We start from the raw sequence: 22,086 nt of genomic DNA on the forward strand, positions 1-22,086 counted from the left end.
TAGATTTTGGGTTTTGAAAGAGGGAAATTTTCATTACTTTTTTCAGAATCATTTCCAATTTTATGGTTGTGGAAGACTTTCAATATGAGATATCATAATATGCAAATATTGATTTTAAATCTTTTGGGTGACTTGCGTCAAAACTACTGGGAAAAAAGGGGGAGAAAAAAACAATTGGGTGACTAAGGCCCCGTTTGGTTTGCCATTTTAAACAACATTTTTTAGTTTTTAAACAGTATTTCACGCATTTCAACACACTTTTTCACTCACACGTATTTCAAAAAACAATAAACAACAATTTTCAAACTACTCTACCAAACACCTCCTAAGAATTTAAAAAAAAAAATATATATATATATATATGTGTGTGTGTGTGTGTGTGTGTGTGAGAGAGAGAGAGAGAGAGAGAGAGAGAGCTGTCCTCTTTCTTTGACCATTGTGTTGGCCGCAGTAAACCAATTAAGGGTCTGTGAGGTTTCCAACGACAATGGATTATGGAACCAAGGGAGTCCAGGGTTTCCTTTTATATCAAATTGGCCTACATTATAAATTTATTTTAAAATATTTTATAAAAAAACTAATTTTTTTTCCATATGAAATTATTGTTATGGCAGTGGATAATACTTATGTTTAAGAGGAAGAATTAAATACAGTACTTATGTGTTATTTTTTAGGTTTTCCTTTTAAGATTTTGTCATGTAGATTTTTTTTCATAGAATGAAAATGTATTTTTTAGTTAAATAGCTACATAACTGAATCTTAAAAGAAAAATTTTAAAAATAACACCTAAAATTTTACACTTAAGTTTTGTCTAAGAGTCCGTTTGGTTCTCGTAAAATATTTTCCGGAAAATACTTATTTTCTGGAAATGCTATTTTCCGAAAAAGGAAAATATTTTCAAGTGTTTGGTTGTATTATGAAAATTGTTGTGGAAAATATTTTTATGTGTTTGTTTCTATTAGGAAAATGCTATTTTCCTACAATTTTTTCACATTTTCTTAGCATCCAAACAAATTTTATTACAAAAAATTTTAACATCACAGCCAATTCAACAATAATTTCCGGTAGCAAATTCCGGCAACAACAACACAACAACAACAACAGCAAATTTCAGCAACAACAACAACAACAACAACAACAACAACAATCAGTTCATCAAAAAAAACAACAACAACAACAATCAAACTTAAAAAAAAAATAAAAAAAAAAACGGAGAGATCGAGGAAGAGGAAGCGAACGACGATCGACAATCGACGATCGACGGCGCGGCGCAGTGCGACTCGCCGGTGCGAAGAGCGTCGAGTTCTGGGTTCGAAGGAGATCGACAATCGACGGCGCGGCGCGGTGCGATCGAAGGTGCGACTGGATCTGCTCGTTGCAGTGAGGCGATGGGGACTGGGTTCGTGGGTTCGTGGTCTTCGGCGATGGTCTCTAAGCTTGGATCGGCGGTTCGTGGCCGCCGGCGATGGGCGCTGGGCTTGGATCGGCGATGGCGCTATATATATGTGTGTGTGTGTGTGTGTGTGTGTGAGAGAGAGAGAGAGAGAGAGAGAGAGAGCTGTCCTCTTTCTTTGACCATTGTGTTGGCCGCAGTAAACCAATTAAGGGTCTGTGAGGTTTCCAACGACAATGGATTATGGAACCAAGGGAGTCCAGGGTTTCCTTTTATATCAAATTGGCCTACATTATAAATTTATTTTAAAATATTTTATAAAAAAACTAATTTTTTTTCCATATGAAATTATTGTTATGGCAGTGGATAATACTTATGTTTAAGAGGAAGAATTAAATACAGTACTTATGTGTTATTTTTTAGGTTTTCCTTTTAAGATTTTGTCATGTAGATTTTTTTTCATAGAATGAAAATGTATTTTTTAGTTAAATAGCTACATAACTGAATCTTAAAAGAAAAATTTTAAAAATAACACCTAAAATTTTACACTTAAGTTTTGTCTAAGAGTCCGTTTGGTTCTCGTAAAATATTTTCCGGAAAATACTTATTTTCTGGAAATGCTATTTTCCGAAAAAGGAAAATATTTTCAAGTGTTTGGTTGTATTATGAAAATTGTTGTGGAAAATATTTTTATGTGTTTGTTTCTATTAGGAAAATGCTATTTTCCTACAATTTTTTCACATTTTCTTAGCATCCAAACAAATTTTATTACAAAAAATTTTAACATCACAGCCAATTCAACAATAATTTCCGGTAGCAAATTCCGGCAACAACAACACAACAACAACAACAGCAAATTTCAGCAACAACAACAACAACAACAACAACAACAACAATCAGTTCATCAAAAAAAACAACAACAACAACAATCAAACTTAAAAAAAAAATAAAAAAAAAAACGGAGAGATCGAGGAAGAGGAAGCGAACGACGATCGACAATCGACGATCGACGGCGCGGCGCAGTGCGACTCGCCGGTGCGAAGAGCGTCGAGTTCTGGGTTCGAAGGAGATCGACAATCGACGGCGCGGCGCGGTGCGATCGAAGGTGCGACTGGATCTGCTCGTTGCAGTGAGGCGATGGGGACTGGGTTCGTGGGTTCGTGGTCTTCGGCGATGGTCTCTAAGCTTGGATCGGCGGTTCGTGGCCGCCGGCGATGGGCGCTGGGCTTGGATCGGCGATGGCGCTGGGCTCTCTCTTTCTTTCTCCCTCTCTCTCTTTGTGCTCTCTGTTTCTCAGTTTTCCGAAAAATAAGATTTGAAGTGAAAAATAGAAACTGAATTGGTTTTCACCTTTGACCACTGGTCAACGGAAATCAATTTCCGAAAAATTGATTTTTCGTGCGCAACCAAACACCCGTAATTACAGAAAAGCATTTTCAAAAATGTTTTTCACCCAAAACAAATGCAGCCTTATTATTAATATTGTTGTCTCTATCATAGCTCCCAGCTAGGGCTGTACACGGTGCGGTGCGGCCGGTTTTTGTGGCCGTTTCTGCACCGCACCGGAACATTCGGTTTCCTAAAAATTCGAGCCGCTGCCGCGCCTGAGGAACGGTTCTCCGCCAACATCGGTGGCAGTTCTAGTCGGTGCGGAGGTCGGTGTCCACCTATCTATCACACACAGAGAAAAAGAGAGATCTAAAACCAAAACAAAACCCAGAAAACTGAGTTCTGACTTCCGAGGCTATGAGGCGAGAATGTGAAACGTGAGAGAGGAGCAACAGTTTAGAGAGTGAAGAGGATAAATGAGAGTAAAGAGGAGAAATCTGCGCTGGAAACAACTCAAAAGAAAAGGCATCTGTGGCTGAGATCAAAAGAAAAAAAAAACATCTTGCACAGTAACTCTTCTTCTTGCACAGGCCTGTTCTTCCTCTGTTTTTTTTTTCTGCTGAAGCTCTTCTTCTTCTTAATACTTATACATATTTACATATATATAAACCATGCTCGGGTCGGTTCGGTCTTCGTCGGTGTGCACATCTCGGCGCCGATGGCCGCACCGGTCCGACGTCGGCACTGAAGATCTATTGCCGACCACCGTGCCGGTAACCTTCGGCAAAGCCCTGAGCGGGGCGGGGCGGTGCGGTCAGACCGGTTTTGTCGGTGCCGGTATTTCATTGAACAGGCCTACTCCCAGCCATGAATTAATGGAACCAGAGGAGTCCTGGGGTTTCCCATTATATCAAACTGAGAACACACACAAAAAGAAAGCAATTAGGGATGTCACATCACAATGGCATCTGAATTATGAATAGATGGAAAAAAGCAATATAATCAACATGACTTTATAGCTGGCGGTGGCCACCAAGAAGTTAGTATTCTTCTCTCTTTTCTAGAAGGAATAATGTGCAGGAATAAGAAAAAGTTACCGTCACAAAATTTTTCACAATTTATTATTATAATTGTAACATGATAAAATGTAATTAATAAAAAAATAATAAATTTATACATAAGTGATAATTAACAACTCATAATCTGTCATATCAAAATTGTGACAAAAAAATTGTAGAATAATTTATAGTCATAAAATTACTCTAAAAATAATTGTCATCAAATTTTCACTAAAGTACTTATCCCAAAAATAAATAAATAAATAAATAAAAATTTCCACTAAAGCAAGTAAATTAAAAAGTTGTTAAAAAAGAAAAATAAAGTCTAAAGCCATTAATTCCAATTACGAAACTTCCTACAACTTTCCTCGACTCTCCAGCTCAATACTAAAAGTTTGCCTCTTCAATTATTGTCTCTCTACTGTTTTTTTCTTCTCAAACTGAGCACACGGAAAGCTTTTTCCCACCAATTGTCCAAGCCTATATTCGTCTCCTCGACCTTGACAACGAGATCCGCATACTCAAGATCCTCTCTTTTATCTTATGCAATGCTTTGTGTGAATTCTTTTTTTTTTTTTTAATTATATTTAGTTTGTGTTTCAACTTTTATTTGGATGATGAGAAAGTAGAGTGAAAGGGGAGCAACATAAAGATTTCATCCTGGATTTTATGTTTCACTTTTATTTTATAGTATCTGAATTTCTCCACTTATACCAACTGTGATTGTTAAATTACAAACGTTCTTTTCTCTTAATGCTGTTCTTTTTCTCTACACCACCATCATCGTCTTTTCTCAATCTCTACACTACCATCATCATCTTTTCAACAGCCACTGACAATCAGTCTATTGATGAGAATTTTGCGATTTGCAGTTGGTTTTTGTTGAACTTGAGTAGGTTACTTTTACTATTCGTTTCTAATACCAAGTTCAAAACATTAAACATGTCACATCATCTTATCATGTTTTGATATCTATTCTCTGTTTAGGACTCTGGTATTTTAATGCCATAAACTTATTTTGGAGATTCATCTTGAATTTCCTCTTTCAATTTGCTTGTAGTCTTACATTTTTTTGTGATTGTTGCGTTGATTGATGTTGATGATTGGATCACTGGGCTTCATGTGGACAGGTTTTTTGTGCTGGAAAATAGGCAAAAGAGGCTAGTAGTCACCGTGAGGGCAGAGTGCAAAACTGCTAATCAAGATACAAAGTGCCCAGGTTTTTTTTGTCTTGGTTGTCTGCAGAACATTGTTTTTAATTTAAATTTTTTTTAAAGAAAGTAAAAGCTTTTTAATCAAACACAAATTGTGCAATATCAACGTTGCCTCCCATTTAATGTTTGTTTTTCTTATATTTAATATGTGCTCTCTTTTTTTGTTTTTTTTTTTTTAGGGGTCATATATCAACAATTTTGTTGGATGGTAATTCTATGTTGGATTCATTAATTGAAATTTGAAACTCTTACTGTCCTAGGACAGTTTAGCTTCATTTTTCTCAATCCCATTTCTTCCATGTGAGATTAATTATTCCTAGCAATTGTTGTGGCTATTACTACAACCCTTTTCTTTTCTTTTCTAAGAAAATACATTTTTTAAATTAAATGATATTATTGGTGATTAATAGTACCTGCTAATGTTGAGAGCCTTTCTTATATTTTTTCTCTTTTAAAAGAAAGTAAGGCTTTTTAATCAAACACAAACTGTACAATACCAACGTTGCCTGCCATTTAATGTTTGTTTTTCTTATATTTAATATGTGCTCTCTTTTTTTGAATTTTTTTTTAAGGGTCATATATCAACAATTTTGTTGGATTGTAATTCTATGTTGGATTCATTAATTGAAATTTTGTTGGATTGTAATTCTATGTTGGATTCATTAATTTTGCTGAAGAATGCATGCAACGATGACAAGTGTTCCTTTTTTAAAACAAAGTACGATAACATGTGACAACTTCATGCATTTAGTTAGTGTTACATGAACAAACAAAGCCATGTGTCAAACAAATATTTGTACATCTCAATATGTTTGCCATGTGTCAATAATAAATAGAACATGACACCAACGCCATGTGTCAAATAATTATCTGTATATGTCAATATGTTTGCCATGTGCCAATAATAAATAGAATATGTTTGTCATGTATCAATAATAAATAGAAGGAGAAATTGCAAATTACACTCCAAAAGTTTAGGGGTGATTGGATTTTATACCTTAAAGTTTCAGAATTTGAATTTTATCCCTTGCAGTTTGGGGTGTTTGGATTTTAAACCCTAACGTTTCAGAATTTAGATTTTACCTCCTAAAATTTAGGGCTGTTTGGATTTTACACCTTCAAATTCTGAAATTTTAGGATGTAAAATCCAAATACCTCAAAATTTAGGGAGCAAAATCCAAACACTTCTAAAATATAGGAGGTAAAATCCAAATTCTGAAACATCAGGTGTAAAATCCAGACACCATCACCAAACTTTAGGGGTAAAATCTAAATTTTAAAACTTCAGGGTGTAAAATTCAACATGTCTCTCAGAGATCCTCATCTTTGTGATACTCTTAAAGTACAAGTTCAGATTACAGGTGCCTCTCAGGTACAAGATACATTTGCAGCCACACTTCATTATCAGCTGGCATATAGACTCCAGAATCATGCTTTTGATATGGCTGTACCAGATCTAGCTCAATCCAATGATGCCTTACTGATTCAAGTTGATCCAGGGATGACACCAATGTGTACATTTGTTCCTAGGCAACTAAATAGAGAACAAATGACTTCTATTTTTCCAGAATCATAGATTACAAGATATGAGATGCTTCATCAAGCAACTAAGCCAATTCAGTCAAACGAGCCTTTCTTTATCAGAAAAGCAAATGGTGAAGTGGAGACAAGATTCATAATGGACCCTCCAGGAAAGAAAGATGTAACAGTCTTTCCGACTCAAATGGCAATGCTCCAGCCGGTTTCATATGTTGGTGAAAATGGTCTTAAAATAAAGGCATTTGACAGGGATGGAAAGCCTTGTTATGAAGGAAAATCACCTTCTGGCCACTTATGGTGGGATGTTTGGAATTGTGTTGACTGCCAAGAAGATGAAGATTTTGAAGAAGATAATTCAAGAAGAAAGAAGAAAGCTTCTCAGCAAAAGCTTAAAGAAAGATATGAAGCAGGAGATCCAGAAGTTGACCTCCTTGGAGAATCCTCTGGAAAATTTGACTACTATGTTCTGTATTCAACAAAGAAACAACCTCTTCCTTCTCCTTCCCCATGTAAAGAAGAGCATAACCAAAACCAAAAACCCCCCATTAATCCCATACTATCAAAAGATCCTTCCCTAGATACCAAAATGTCAACCCTTCCCTATTGCCCAAAACCATACACAAAAACCTTTACCATGTTACATGTTTGATCAAGCTTCACCTTCTTATTCACAGAATTTTCCTCCATTAGAAAGCTTTGATCATCCTCATGCCAACACCAAACATGTGTGGAAAATCAAAAACCCTGTTGGAGTTAATCCAGATGGAACCAAGAAGCATATTTCCTTGGCAGAAGCGGCTTTAAATTGGCAGGCAGAAAATGCTGTGGCCCAAAACCAAGTTCTTTCAAAGATTCTGGATAATCAGCAAAAGATGGCTGAAGTTGTCACCCACACCTTTTCATCCTCAAACTCCCTTATCGAGGACCTGAAAAAGAAAATCCAAGCAATTGATCAAGAATTGGCAACCATCACAGCTACAGTTAGAGATCTATCTGTCTCTTTTCCTCTCATTGGACAAAAAGAAAAAGAAAGAAGGTAGTTGTTGCTACAACTCCAATCCATGGACGGATCACAGAAAGAACACCTCAGACTCCTCTGATACATGTTCATATGCCCCTTCAGCCTCACCAATCGTTATATAAAGACTTGACCGTACCATTGACCTCTCCTTTTTCCCCAATCTCTCCTTATCAAAGTCTTCAACCATTAGCCATAACACATCCAGACCATAATCCTTTCAAGCCAAGCGAAATTTTCCCTGCCATAACCTACAATATTCCACCTCAACTTGAGCCTCAAAATAAACCACAAACTGTACCTTTTCCAACCAAGAAAGACAAAGAACCTTTGTATCAACCTCCTGATCCAACTGTTGGTGCTTCCTCAAGGCTTCTAGACATGAACATGTTGGCAGTAGACCCTGACCCCCCAAACCCAATTTCATCATTCCTCAAAACTCTCACCCTTGCTGATTCAAGAGAACCCTTTGTGCTCCCTGTAATTGAGGATTCTGAATTAGACCTATCAGATCTTGGTCTAGAGGAAGTATTCATGACTAATACATAACCGAAAGTAGAAGAAGAAGATGATGTTCTTCGACCTAAACAGCCTCCCCCTCCACCACCTATTATCCCAGATTACTAAACCAGATTGACTTATTTATCAACCACTGACTCCAAACATCTGTTCACTCTTGATAATATTCCCCCTTCTAAATGGCATGAAGAATTTTTTAACATGTACTCCTGGTGTATAGCAGAACTCCAAGCACCAAATGCCACTGTGTCTCAAATTATTACTAAGTTTGTTGCAAGGATTACAGGAAGATTGAGAGAATGGTGGATTAATCTAGGAAAGTACAGGCGAAGACAGGCTGCTCAATGTAATGCCTTGGAGGATTTTTTCACAATAATCCATAATGAGTTTCTTAGATCTGTGACTCACTACACTGATGTAGCACGAGAAGAATTCCTATTGATGAAATGTTGTTCATTTGAACGAAAAGATTTAGAGAAACATTTTGACAGGATGTCAAGAAGATACTACTCTTTCAATGGCATGGATGATGTCAATGCCAAATACACTTTCCTCAATTCCCTTCCACAAACATTGGGAGATGAAACTCTTCGCATGATGAATCTCCAAAAAATAACATTGTAGCAAACTTCCTTGGGAGAAATTTATCAGCATGTGCTCATTGCCCTAGAGAAACTCTACAACTAGAGAAAATTTCTTTCAGAAATCAACAAGATCCATGGCAAACTCAAGGATAATTGTAAAAAGAAAGATTTGCAGATCAAGTGTTATGACAAGGATTTGTACCTGTCCAACAAAAAAGGGAGATCATTTCAAAAAATATTCCTGGAAAAAAAGGCATCATACAAGTCATAAGAAGAAATCTTTTCGCAAGAAGAAATGGAAATTTCTCATAAAAAAGCAGTTCAAAGAAAAAACCTCAAAAATCTGTTTTGTATGTAGAAGACCAGGCCACTTTGCAAAAAATTGTCCAAAACGAGAGAAATCAGCAAAACTTTTGGAGCAGGCACAGATTCATGCAGATAATACTCCTTTTTCAGACGTAGAGTCCCTATTTTCATTGGATGATGAATACTCCCCTCAAGCCTTAGCAGTCATGGCTTATTCTACTTCTAAGGAAGAATCAGACTTAGACAATGAAGAAGATTCAGACCCAGAAATTCAAACCATCTTTACATCCCAGCCCATTATAGCTCCCTTAACCAGTCCTACACCTATAGCCCAAGTAAACATCCTTCTTGATACCTATGCCAGACCCATCCCAGTAATAGCATTATTTGATACAGGAGCAGCAGCAACAATTCTTCATCCTAAGATAGTACCCAAAGAATGCTGGTTATCTCATCATCAGATGTTCAAAGCAGCAAATGGAGAAACATTTTTGATTACCCTAAAAAGTAAGCCCATCTTCATCAGAATCTTCCCAACACTCACTATCAAACACCAAGTTCTTGGCTCCCCTCTTACAGGAAGAGATCTTCTTATAGGATTTGACCTCTTTCATCAAATACCTAGCCTCAGATGGTCTTCAAAAGGACTTATGCATAAACAACACCTTCTCACTTGGACCCAAGTTCCCCATTTATTCACAGTTGATCCTTTTGATCCTATAAGATTCCAGATTATCAATGATTGTTGTGCAAACAGTCACTCTGAATTCCTCCTTAAAAATCCAAATCCTTTGTGGAAAAATCCAAATTTCTTCATTAGCTTACCCTTCAAAAAGAATGAAGATGTCAACCCCACAAAAGCCAGTCACAGAGGCATGAACCCAGAACACTTGACTTTGGCCTAGCAAGAGCTATCTACCCTCCTTTCTGAAGGACTTATTGAACCCACAACTTCTTCATGGGCATGTGAAGCTTTCTATGTTAACAAACATGCTGAGCAAGTGTGTGGAAAACTCAGATTGGTGATCAATTATCAGGATCTCAACCATTTCCTTGCAGATGACAAATTTCCCTTGCCAAATAAGAGTGCTCTGTTCTAGCATCTTTCAAATGCTAAAGTATTCTCAAAATTTGATCTTAAAGCAGGATTTTGGCAACTAGGAATCCATCCAGAAGAAAGATACAAGACGGCATTCTGCATCCCAGACCATCATTATCAATGGACAGTCATGTCTTTTGGCCTTAAAAATGCTCCATCCCAATTTCAAAAAGCAATGGTAACTCTGTTCCAGCCCCTCTTGACAAATGCATTAATCTATGTAGATGATATCCTTTTGTTCTCAAAGGACGAAGAGTCTCATGAAAAGTTGCTCACTGAATTCTACAATTTGGTAAGATCACAAGGGGTAATGCTTTCAGAAAAGAAAATGGTTATAGGACAGTCTTCCATAGACTTTTTGGGAGTAAATATTTCAGAAGGGAAGTATACTTTACAGCCTCACATAGCTATCTCTCTTGGTGAATTTCCAGATAAGCTCACAAGTGCTAAGTAAATACAACAGTTCCTTGGAATTGTAAATTATATGTCAGATTTCATCCCAAAGATTTTCAAGTACAAGAATTGTTTGGCTCAATTATTGAAGAAATCATCTCCAGAATGGAATTCTGTTCATACAGAAGCAGTCCAACAGCTAAAGAAATTAGCAGAAAAGCTCCCCCCTTTGCAGATTCCAGGCCCAGGTAAATGGATATTGCAGACAGATGCTAGTGATGAATATTGGGCAGCAGCCCTTTTTGAGGAACTTAATGGCAAAAGAAACATTTGTGGATATAAAAGTGGTGCATTTCAGCCTTCAGAACTTCATTACCACTCCACTTTCAAAGAGATTCTAGCAGTCAAACATGGGATTGAAAAATTCTAGTTCCATCTTATTGGGCATAATTTTCTAGTAGAAATGGACATGTCCTCTTTTCCCAAAATGCTCTAGTTCAAAAGGAAAATGCTTCCACACCCTCAGTTACTCAGATGGTTAAATTAGTTTTCACAATGGTCTTTTCAAGTAAAACACATCAAAGGCAAAGATAATCTCATCACTGATTATCTTTCTAGAAAGCCTCCTGCCCTTAACACCACCATTATTCCTCCACCCTTGTGTGTATATCCTATTACTAATCCATCCTCATCCTCAAACCCTCCCGTTGCAGAACCTAATGATATCCTTACTATGATAGACACCCTCTCTCCAGAAATAAAAGACCAGATAAAAACTTTGACCCTTCAAGCCAGATCCAAAAGAATCATTAGAACCCTTCATGAATATCATCAAAAACACCAGTGTCACTTTCTAGCTGTTTTTCCTGATATAGACCAACCATGGAAAACCCTTTTTACCTTTTGGGTAACCAATTGGAATGTTGCACATTACCTTTACATGTGGTATTTACTCAATGAGTATTACCTATGTCTTCATTTTGAACCAAAATTCTATAGATACATTTTTCCTCATGGAAATAAATATTTTCACAAATTCTGGTTTGAAATCCTGAAAAATGATGCTCATAATGGTGAATGGACAATGTATCCAAAAATAGAACATCCAAGATTTGGTCACAAAGTCACCTCAGCATGTCTGGTAGCCAAGCTGAATTCTAAAAATGATATCTAGGCAGATGGAATTCTTCACTCTTCAGAAATGAATTGGGTTACTAATTCAGATGGTACTCTCCACACACATTCAGATGTTCATTGGGTATTTAGTTATCATGCACTCACCATGGCTGAATCCCTTAACAAAGGAATCCTCCCTGAAATAATACCAACTGATCCAGACATCTGCAGACAACAATGGTCACATGAAGATCATTGGAAAATGCCTAATCCTCTTGTAGGATACGATGACCCTTACTATCTCAATCATGATCCAGATGACGTTGATGAAGAATGGTTTCAAGGAAGAGATGGATGGGATTAAATAGCATTATTATTGTAAAAAATTTTTTTTTTTTTTTTTTTTTTTTTTTTTTGCAACACAAAGTCCTAGAAACGTCTTCAGACGTAATCCTTCACCCGTTACTGTTCACTATCTATTCCTTTGTCAGAAACATATCTCTGAAGAAATCCACTCCTACACATAGGCCCCTACGTAGCATGACACTTGTTGCCAAGCTTCACCTCTTCAGAGTCATATGAAGACAAGGTGATGGCAGATCCTTATCTCCCAGAAGATTCTTCAGCCAGACCCCTACCTTTGTTATGGACACGTGTATTATGTATTCTGTTTTGTCTATAAATAGAGTCCTTGTAATTCTAAGGAGGCAAGAGAGAGTTAGGAGAAGCCTCCATAACCAACCTGAGTCCTATATGTCTGATGTAAAAAAGCTCTTAAATCTAATAATATCGTTTGCTTTATTGTATCTTGTTCTGAGTTTTAATCCTTATATCCATACTATCTTTTACACTTTTCTAGTAGGATACGTGGTTTACCACCAGTTTCTATAACTCCTCTATTCCATAATCTTCTTACACTCCCTGCTGTATGTTTACCAGTTTCTATAATTCCTCTATTCCATAATCTTCTTACACTCCCTGCTGTCTACATACATAGTTGGTATCAAAGCCATACAACAAGTTTCTCACTCCTTTGATCAGTATACTTTGATTATTGTCCTGATTAGTATGCTCTGTGAATTACAGTTGCCACAATACGTGGATCCTCTGTATTATTCACATCAGAACACTAGATTTGATAATCAAGTAGAACACTAGGGGGTTTGTTCTTAGAAGTCTCAAAGAATTTTATTTTCCATAGTAACCTTGTGGACGTTTAAGCCTGAGTTGGTGTTTAGTCCTGTTAGGCCTTGGAAGTCTCAAGGACTTTTTGCTTTATATTTGTATTAGATTGAATACAGATTATCTTATCCAGTATTTGGAACTCATGTGCTCTACCATGTGGACAAGGAGGAAAGGGTAGAGAAAATGAAAATGAATTGATTTCTTACAGTTTCTCAGTTTTGGGCCTAGGATAATCTCACTTGTGGTAGTTTCTACATTGGCCCAACTCTTATTTTAGGCCTCTCAAGTCACTAAAGGGCAGAAATATTAACTATGTCATTCAATTGAGCTGCTTTCAAAGATCTTGACAGATCAAAAAAGAGAAAAATTCAGAACTTGCCAAAGCAAATAACTAGACTTGTTAAAAAACTACGGACCAAATACTTTTTGAAAGTTGAACCACTGGTATAAACAAGTGGCAGCATGTATTTTGATCTCTGAATTCCCACTCACATCCTTTATATCAAAAGCATTGCCAACTTGTAGCAACCAAAACTGTGAAGGAGCTTCAACAGGCACTCTCCAATCTTGAGCTTTACCAGATTTATTTGGAAATCGAGGAAGCAAATTTTTGGGAAATGTGGGCTTACTTGGGTTCACTGATCACTGATATCATTGGAGATATTCCACACACTGCTGCCATTGAACCTGCACTTTAATTATACAGTTCATCTCATTATTTTCATAGCGCTATCATTTTATAAAATCTTCATCAAATTTGCCACTTAAAATGTTACAATTTATTCTTTTCTTTTAATTTCCACAAGTCATTTCTTATTGCTAGAAGAGAATAGCTAGATTTATTATTATCAAACTCAATTAAATTTGCCATTTGAACATGATTATACAGAGCACAACATGCCTACTTGTACATCTTTTTTTTTGGGGGGGTGGGGGTCTAAAAGTAATTAGTACTCATCATTTTTCTTGCTAATCCATATATCAAAATAGTATAATTGAGAACAATTTAATAAGAATTTGAAAAAAAAATTTTGTAAACCTCCTAGTTTTATCATTTCTTTCGCATGAATAATTAACAAATCAAATGGTGGTGCCATTAAAAGAATACTTCATACTAAAGCTTAACAATCATTCTATATCATTATCTCATGAACTTTAAAATGCACATATGTATGAACTAATGCTATTAGAGAACAAATTAAAGAGATCAGAGAGCCACAACAATGGAGTAAAAGTCATTTGCTTTATGTGCATTTCATTACCAACAACATCAAGCCTGATTCTATTAGCGAATAATATGCAATGAGTATCTGTAAAAGCCCAATCATGGATCATTGGGTGATAGGGGATGTTGAACTCTTGCTTATTCATCATCAACTCGAAATTTGAATCATATTCTGCAAAAGATAATTATATGAAAAAAGTTAGAAATTCGTTGTGAATTATGCATTAAATGATAGTTATGCATGACTTGTTCAATTAGGACCAAAAAAATGTAAAAGAACTGCAAGGCGCAGTAGCATATCCTCTGCATTGCATGATGTTGTAATAAGTGCGAGCGTCAACCTTATAATGAGACAACAGTCGCTTTGGAGGCATTTTGAACACTCCTGTGAATGTTTAACCAAAAAGAAAAAAAATAAATTAGACACATCAATTTCAACTACAATTTATCATTATATATTAAATGATAGCATTTAGAACGAGATCGCAAAATATTCTATTACACTTCTTTGTCTTCTTATCCCCCCCCCCCTTTTTTTTAATTTGATAATTACAATAGTGTGGGAATGATTTGAACCTCGAATGTCTTCATTGAAAATACTAAAAAATGTCAGTTAAATGATATGTGCTGACATTCTACCCTTACTGTGACATTGGATTGTAGATTTAATCTAAGTTGCTTTACATAATAAAAATAAATTAATGATTGAATGGTCCTAGACTGAAATCTTTTCAGTACATATTTAGAAGAAAAATAAAAATAATAGTAAACTTCTGCTTTTGAAAACTATAACGGCAAAAGAACAAATACAGGAAATCTCAGAGAATTGCAAAGATGATAGAAACTAGACCATCCAATGTGTCTAGTAGGTATCCGACTAAGTCCAAGTTGATTTTAATGAAAGATTAAACCATTTAGCCAGACTAGCTTGTTCATCCAAAGAGTATTAATGAAAGAAAGAGAATATTCCAAGGATCTGGTAATCAGAAATTACTTTGCATCCTACTGTCTTCTTGCTCATACGATATAGCCGTCACCATTAGGTTAATCTGTGTTGGTGTGTCATATCTACCTCTTTTCAAAAGTGTGAAAAGTGGGATGGTCACCATCAGTGGCGACGCCACGTTCATTTCAGGGTGTTCCCAGGAACACCCTGAACTGAAAAAAAAAAAATTTATATATAATAATTAAATTTTTTTTTATTTGTTTACCCTCTAAAAAAAATTGGGAACACCCTAAACAAAAATTTTATTTGTTCTACATTTAAGCAAAAAAAAAACCAAAAAAAAATTGAACTAAAAAAAAAAAAAAAAAAAAAAAACAACAGACGGCAAGCCCACAGCAAGCCCAGCATCAAGCCCAACAGATGGTAGCAAACCCAATAACCCACAGATTCTCCAAAAAAAAAAAAAAAAACCCTTAACCTAATGTACTGAAATTAGATCGGGCTTCAAACACTTCACAGACGCAAAAACTTCACAGACGCAACCAACGGAATGTAGGAGATCGCCAGATCGGGCCTCAAAGGCTCAAACTCGATCTCCCATTCAAACGGAAGCTATACCTCGACGTGCTACCCCCCGCCTGCCTGATCGGTCTTCCTCAGTTCCTCACCTCGCCACTGTGCCTGACGGCGCTGCGCCTCAGGTATTTCATCTCTGTGACTCTATTTTAGTCTCTCTGCTCTTTATTTGAAGAGGGAAGAATGAAAGTAAAAAAATGACACTGACTCAAACTCTCTCTCTCTCTCTCTCTCGTCATTTGTCTGTTGCTTTTGCCTCTCTCTCTCTAAGACTTTGAACTCAAATTGTCATTTGTCTGTTGCTTTTGCCTAGTTTGCTTTATAAATTTTTATTAATATTTGCCTTATTTTTGGAGTTATCCGTTGGTGTTGGGGCTAGCATTGGTGCACATAAATTAATTGTTGTGTTGGTGTCTTTTGGTTGGTGAGGTACAATTAATTGGTTTTTTCTGATTGGTTCTAGTCTTGTGATTGGGGCCATGGGCCATTGAGCTTGTCTGTTGAATTTTGGGGGATGTGAATGGGGGCATGGGGCCGGGGTAAATGTACGTGGGTGTGTGGCTTTGTGCTAGTGCAACTAATAATTAATTGGAGAAAGTAACTAATAAATAATAAATAATGATTTAATTAATTAATATATTATAAAAGACAAACAAATTAAATTATGTTACTATGTTAGGCTAAATAATAATTAATAATTTTATAATTAATGAAACAATAATATAACAAATTATAGTTTATAAAAGACAAACAAATTAATGAAACAACTAAACAAGAATAATTAATAATTTTATTACTATTTCAAATGAACTTATAGTTTATTGTTTATTTTTTTTTGCTAGAATTATGGACAAATATTTGATAAGAAAACCACGTGTCCAAAAAAAAAAATTCATGGGAAAAATTTTTAGGAACACCCTGAAAAAAATTTCTGGAGTCGCCACTGGTCACCATTAGGTTAAACACTGAAGTAAAAAATAAAAAAAATAAACAACAACAACTTAGAAGTTAGAGAGTGGACCATGGTTAAACACTATAAAGGTGAAGAATGAATGTACACAGCGGATAAAATTTTTAGTGAAAGTTACTGTGTGCATTATTCGCCATCCATTTCCTCTAAAAACAATCATTCCGTCCACACTACATATAATTTGAAGAAAGCAATATCAAACAAAACTTCAATGGAGGAGTCATATGCCGCTGTACTCTTTCTAAGAAAGTAGAAAGTGGGCAAGCTTGAAGACTAATTCTTCATTAAAGGTACTTAGCAAATAAATGAATAAATAAAATAAAGACCGTGACTTTTTTGTGAGTGTGCATGCTATGTTGTGTGTGTGAGTGTGTCAAATAAACAGCACTCAGGCTAGCTATATAATATAGGCAATTGTGGTGATCACCTAAAGCCCCAAAGTACAAAATACCCCCAAATTTTAACCAATATTAATTAAGGCTAAATATTAGCCAATAAATAAAATATTTTTTTTATCAAATGAGAGAGAGAGATGCTATGTTCATAATATTTTTCACAACAAATTTTAAGTAGTAAGTTGTTATTGGCTATTATTGGTGAGTTAAAAAAGTAATTTCAACAATGGGTTCAAATTAGAACTAGTAACAACTTAACACCTAGGCTTTGTTGTGAATGTATCACTTCTCCAAAAAAAAAAAAAACACAAAAAATTTAAAATATTTTTCACAACAGTTGAGTAGGCAAACTTTTACTAGTTCTCATCTAGATCAACCACTAGTATCACTTCTTTTTTACTTATCAATATCAATCTGCCACATCAACAGGTGTAAAAAGTTTTGTCAATTTTTTTTTTGTATATATATATATATAGTTCAAATAAAAGTTAATAACAACTTACCATATAAATTTGTTGTGAAAATGTTGTATATGTAACACTTTTGATATGTTTTTCCTATTTTCTTAATTTTTGTTACTTCAGATTTTGGATTTTAAAGAGTGAATTTTTTTTTTTTTTCCAGATTCACTTCCAATTTTATAGTTGTGGAAGATTTTCAATATGAGATATCACGCAAACATTAATTTTAAATCTATTGGGTGACTTACGTCAAAACTACTGGGAAAAAAAAGGTGGAGAAAAAACACAATTGGGTAAAGAAGAATGTTTCCTGCACCAGACATTAGCACAATTCCTAATGTTTTATCATATCACCTTTGGCTACTCTATATGACTCCTCAATTCTTCGACGAGAAATCATATAAATTATTGGTGAATGGTGATGCAAATGTATTCAATCAGATTGGAATTAAAATTAAAACCAAAGGTCCAAACTTGGAGATTAAAAAAAAATGCGGATTCTATATGATATACAAGAAAGACATAGAAGATATTGACCGAACAATGGCCCAGTATAGCAACAAGAGCATCACTCCTTATGAGGGCTTTGATGTTCCCCATCATATATAATTTCAACAATTTGGCAGTAGTAGTGGAATGTCACAAAGTCAAGCGTAACCGTGATGATTATGATGGAGCTAGACCTAGTGGAGAAGGAAACCTTGATGATGTACCCCATACTCGGAAAGACAAAAAGACTCCCAGAATTTATTGCCCATGGTAACTATGGCCATGGTTTTAAAAGCCAGATCAAAACGACCATTTCAATCAGGAATCAGATCCTTAACTGGCTCGATAAAAACTATAAAAATCAATGGTTCAAATGTAAAAATTGCCGATTCAATCGATAAAAATTGGAAACTAATATAATTTTGGCCTCATGCATTTACTTAATTAATTTTAACTTCAAAATATAATTTTGCTAGCTGTGATTTAGTTTCATTATTGGCACTTATTCCAGCTCTCATTTGGTCTATTTCCTTGATCAAATAAAACATAGTAGTACACCTAGTTAATTTAATATGTGTATTATTAAATCTTATGGATTGGTATAATTTGTAAAAGAAGAGTAATGATACAGTCACAAACTATTTTATAACATTTTTACAAACTGATGTTGTGGTCAACTTTTTATTGGTTTTCATTTGGCTCCACCACTAACATCACTTTTTCATTTATCAATAACCACTTACAACATCAACAGTTTGAAAAAAAAATTGTAAAAATGTTTGCATCTATAGCATTCTCTACATGCCCATTCTTGAGGCAAAATTTGCTAAATAGTATTTTTTTTTTTTTTTAAGGAAAAATTTAGGTGAATAGCATGTGACTAAAGTTATTTTGTTATGTATACTTTTTTTGGAACTTGAATTTGTCAAACTCGAGTTTCAACCCAAAATCAAGTTTAGTAAACTCGAGTTCCAATTTATTATATAACGTCAGACTACCACGCAACCTAAAACTAATTAAAACTCGAGTTTGATAAACTTGATTTTGGATTGGAACTCGAGTTTGTTAAACTTGATTTTGGATTGGAAATAACTTCGCTCTCGTACTATCCACCTAAAATTTTCCTTAAAATGTACTATTTAGCAAATTTTGCCCCATTCTTGAAGCAACTCTTTTAATCCCAAAAAAAAAAAAGTTTTATAAAATAAATAATGATTAGGCCAATTTTTGTTTAGTGATATATGTTGGTTGGCCCCTCGATGTTGGACTTGTTGGACTTCTTTAGTGATATATGCTTCTAATTTTTGCTATTTAATAGATTGTAGGGTAAAATCTACACCCGTATTGCCTATATGCATGCTACTGCAAACCTTATAATTCTTATGTCATTACATATTATATATGTGAACTCATGTATAGGTCACAATTAGAATGATTTGTTTGGCAAGACATAGCATGTAGCCTCCTCATAGAAGGTTTTCTATGGTTGGGAAATAACCTTCAACCAAAGAAAATGCTCTTTATTTGTCTAAGAGCACTCACAATAAAGATGCTAAAATAACTCAAAAGTTATTTTAGCATCTCAACCACACAAAAAAGGCCCTGCAACAAAGTTGCTATAACAAAAAGTTATAGCTATATTTTAGTTTCATGCTACAGTAAGTTGTTATCAATAATAGCTAGCAAGAAGGTAAACATAAAAAACCTTTATTTATTCCCTCCTCTCTCATTTTTTTTCATTCCTTCCTATCTCTCCTCTCTCACTTCTCTATTATTTAGGTTTGATTGTGCTTCGGTTCGTGCGTTTGTGAGATCATAGGTCTATCACGTATGTGCTTCGGTTGTGGATCGTGGATTCATGATATGAGTTCGTGGGTCTATGCACCGATTGTGATATTGGTTTTTGTTGGTTGTGCTCCAGTGTGTTTTTGTTGGTTGTGGTGGTTAGATTTGTGGGTTTGGTTGTGCTTGATGGCGTCACCATCGGTTTGGCTGTGGGTCGTGGGTTGTGGGTGTCACCGTCGATCTAGCCATTGGTTATGGGTTGTGGTTGTGGTGCTGGGTTTTTTTTTTTCGCTTGGGTTGCTTGGTAACGATGGTGGTTTGGTGTCTAGCTATAACGACGGTTTAGTGGTTGGTTGAGCTTGTGTCGTGGGTTGCTGTTTGATCTGTGGTGCTAGGTTGGTTGTGCTGTGAGTTGCTGTCTAATATGTGGATTCAGTGGTTGGTTGTGCCATGGTTTGAGACCGAGAGAGGATGAGAGGGAGAAAGTGAGATAAGGTCAAAAAGAAAGAATAGGAGCCACTGTGTGCTGTAGGTTGAGGCCATGGGTTTATGCAAGCTTGTGGTGGTTGGTTGTGGAGGAGGTGAGTGTCGAGGTATGACCTTGTGGGTTTGTGAATGTGGTGAGTGACATTGTGACAGAAAAGGGAGAGAGAGAAATGATTAAAAAATGATTAGTTTTTAGCTTATGTGAAAAATAAAAGGTTTAATGTTGGGTGCATTGTAAAGTGAGTTGTTAAAATAGATAAAGTAGCTTTTTGAGTTGCAAAATGCTAAAAAAATTAACTCCTTTACTATGAATGCTCTAAGAGTTCGGCTGATTTTTCTAGTTTTGTAATATATCTATTCCTGCACATTGCGTAAGTTTGCAATTAGTACAATAATAATATCCTTTATGGTGTCCCATCTATTTGGTTCAATTCTCACCTTTCACCTCTCCTTTCTACTATCTACCTATTAAAATAAATTATAATAAAAGCAAAATAAAGTTATAGTTTTTATATTTTTACGAGTGGAGTAAGTGCTAGGAAATTAAAGAAAAAAAGCCCCAAGAGGGGTGGCCTAGCGGTAAGGAGCCCGCGCATATGCGCAATGATCCCTTGTTCGAACCCTAGCGGGTATCGGGGATAGGAGGTGGGAACACTCATGCGTTGCGCCTTACTACTAGCTCTCTTGGAGTGCTAGGATGAGGTCTATAGCACCCCAATCACAATAGATATGGCTCAATCCAACATTTTCTAGCGGATGGTGTCTCTATAGTCACGCCCAAGGGGGTAAGTAATATATGGTCGCCCCCGCCCCTCTTTTATTCATTAATGACGGGACTGACGAATTCATTTACCGAAGACGACGTCCATGATACAGACGAAGATATCACTGGCGAGAAAACTAAATCCCACATCATTGACGAAGGCAAAAAGGCCATTCAATGTAGCACAATTACACCCAGAACGGTTACAATGCCAACTATATAAACCGTTGGAGCACATTAAAGTCACATTACACAGCACCAGGTGTTACCAAGAGGAGCATTAAGACCTCCATAACTACCTCAACGACAAGAAGCTATGAAAGCCTATATAAAGCCCACACATTGTCAAGTACAAGATACATACACATAGATACTAAGAGATTTCTTTCATTCAGTTCAATTACATTGTTTACTTCTAAAGGAACTTCTTATACTGACTTTGGCATCGGAAGCATTGTGGCAAGTACCACACCAGTAACCACCTTTAAGGGTACGTTCATACAGGCTGAGGATTGCTTCTATCTGATTGACTCTATTGACGAACTTACGTTTCATTAATTAAAAAAAAAAGGAAATCAAAGAAAAAAAAAAGGCTCATTAATCATCAGAAAACTTCCTGGTATTTTCCTAAACACTAACATTAACAGAACCCAGGACTTCATTTAAAGCTAGTCAACTCTCATCTGGTCTGTTTCCACTAACTAAAGTACTTATCCAAATAAAGAAATAATTTTCCACTTTATACTGGTCACTAGGAATGCGCTCGAGTAATCAAATCAAGGCAAACCCACTCACGAAACTTCCTACAACTTTCCTTAGCTGTCCAATTATTGTCTCTCCCATTCAATAGTAAAAGTTTTCCTCTTCAAGTATTGTCTCTCTGCTTTACACTGGTTGCTAGGCACGCACTCGAGTAATCAAGTAAAGGCAAACCCAATCACGAAACTTCCTACAACTTTCCTCAACTCTCCAACTCAATACTGAAAGTTTTCCTCTTCAATTATTGTCTCTTCTACTGTTTTTTCTTCTCAAACTGAGCACACGGAAAGGTTTTTTTTACCACCAATTGTTCAAGCCTATATTCGTCTCCTAGACCTTGACAACGTGATCCGCAAACTCAAGGTCCTCTCTTTTATCTTATGCAATGCTTTGTGTGAATTCTTTGTTTTTTTTGAAAAAATTATATTTAGTTTGTGTTTCAACTTCTATTTGGATGATGAGAAAGGAGAGCAACATA

General features: G+C 35.7%; 1 protein-coding gene and 1 long non-coding RNA gene across 9 annotated transcripts in view; one reads left to right on the forward strand and one right to left on the reverse strand.

Moving 5' to 3' along the window:
- Positions 1-4,182: 4,182 nt before the first annotated feature.
- The window catches only part of LOC112025397 (disease resistance protein Roq1), a 40,249-nt gene continuing 22,345 nt past the window's right edge, over positions 4,183-22,086 (forward strand). For 6 of the 7 annotated variants that reach the window (XM_065779870.1, XM_065779872.1, XM_065779868.1 and 3 more), the window contains exon 1: positions 21,673-21,971. The gene's annotated coding sequence lies outside the window, so the exon portion shown is untranslated. Of the gene's footprint in view, positions 4,673-4,910; positions 5,000-21,672; positions 21,972-22,086 lie in introns of those variants that run through there. The other variant, XM_065779873.1, reaches the window with a different exon arrangement.
- LOC136070217 (uncharacterized) lies at positions 12,902-15,785 on the reverse strand. Of its 2 annotated transcripts, none has more exons than XR_010631509.1 (4): positions 15,543-15,785; positions 14,320-14,363; positions 14,016-14,150; positions 12,902-13,440 (listed from the first exon to the last, which is right to left on the reverse strand). It is a non-coding gene; the product is annotated as an uncharacterized LOC136070217 (long non-coding RNA). The 2 variants fall into 2 exon arrangements; XR_010631510.1 differs by having other exon boundaries at positions 12,902-13,445.

This window comes from Quercus suber, unplaced genomic scaffold, assembly GCF_002906115.3.
Source record: "Quercus suber isolate HL8 unplaced genomic scaffold, Cork oak 2.0 scaffold_219, whole genome shotgun sequence".
NCBI lineage: Eukaryota > Viridiplantae > Streptophyta > Magnoliopsida > Fagales > Fagaceae > Quercus > Quercus suber.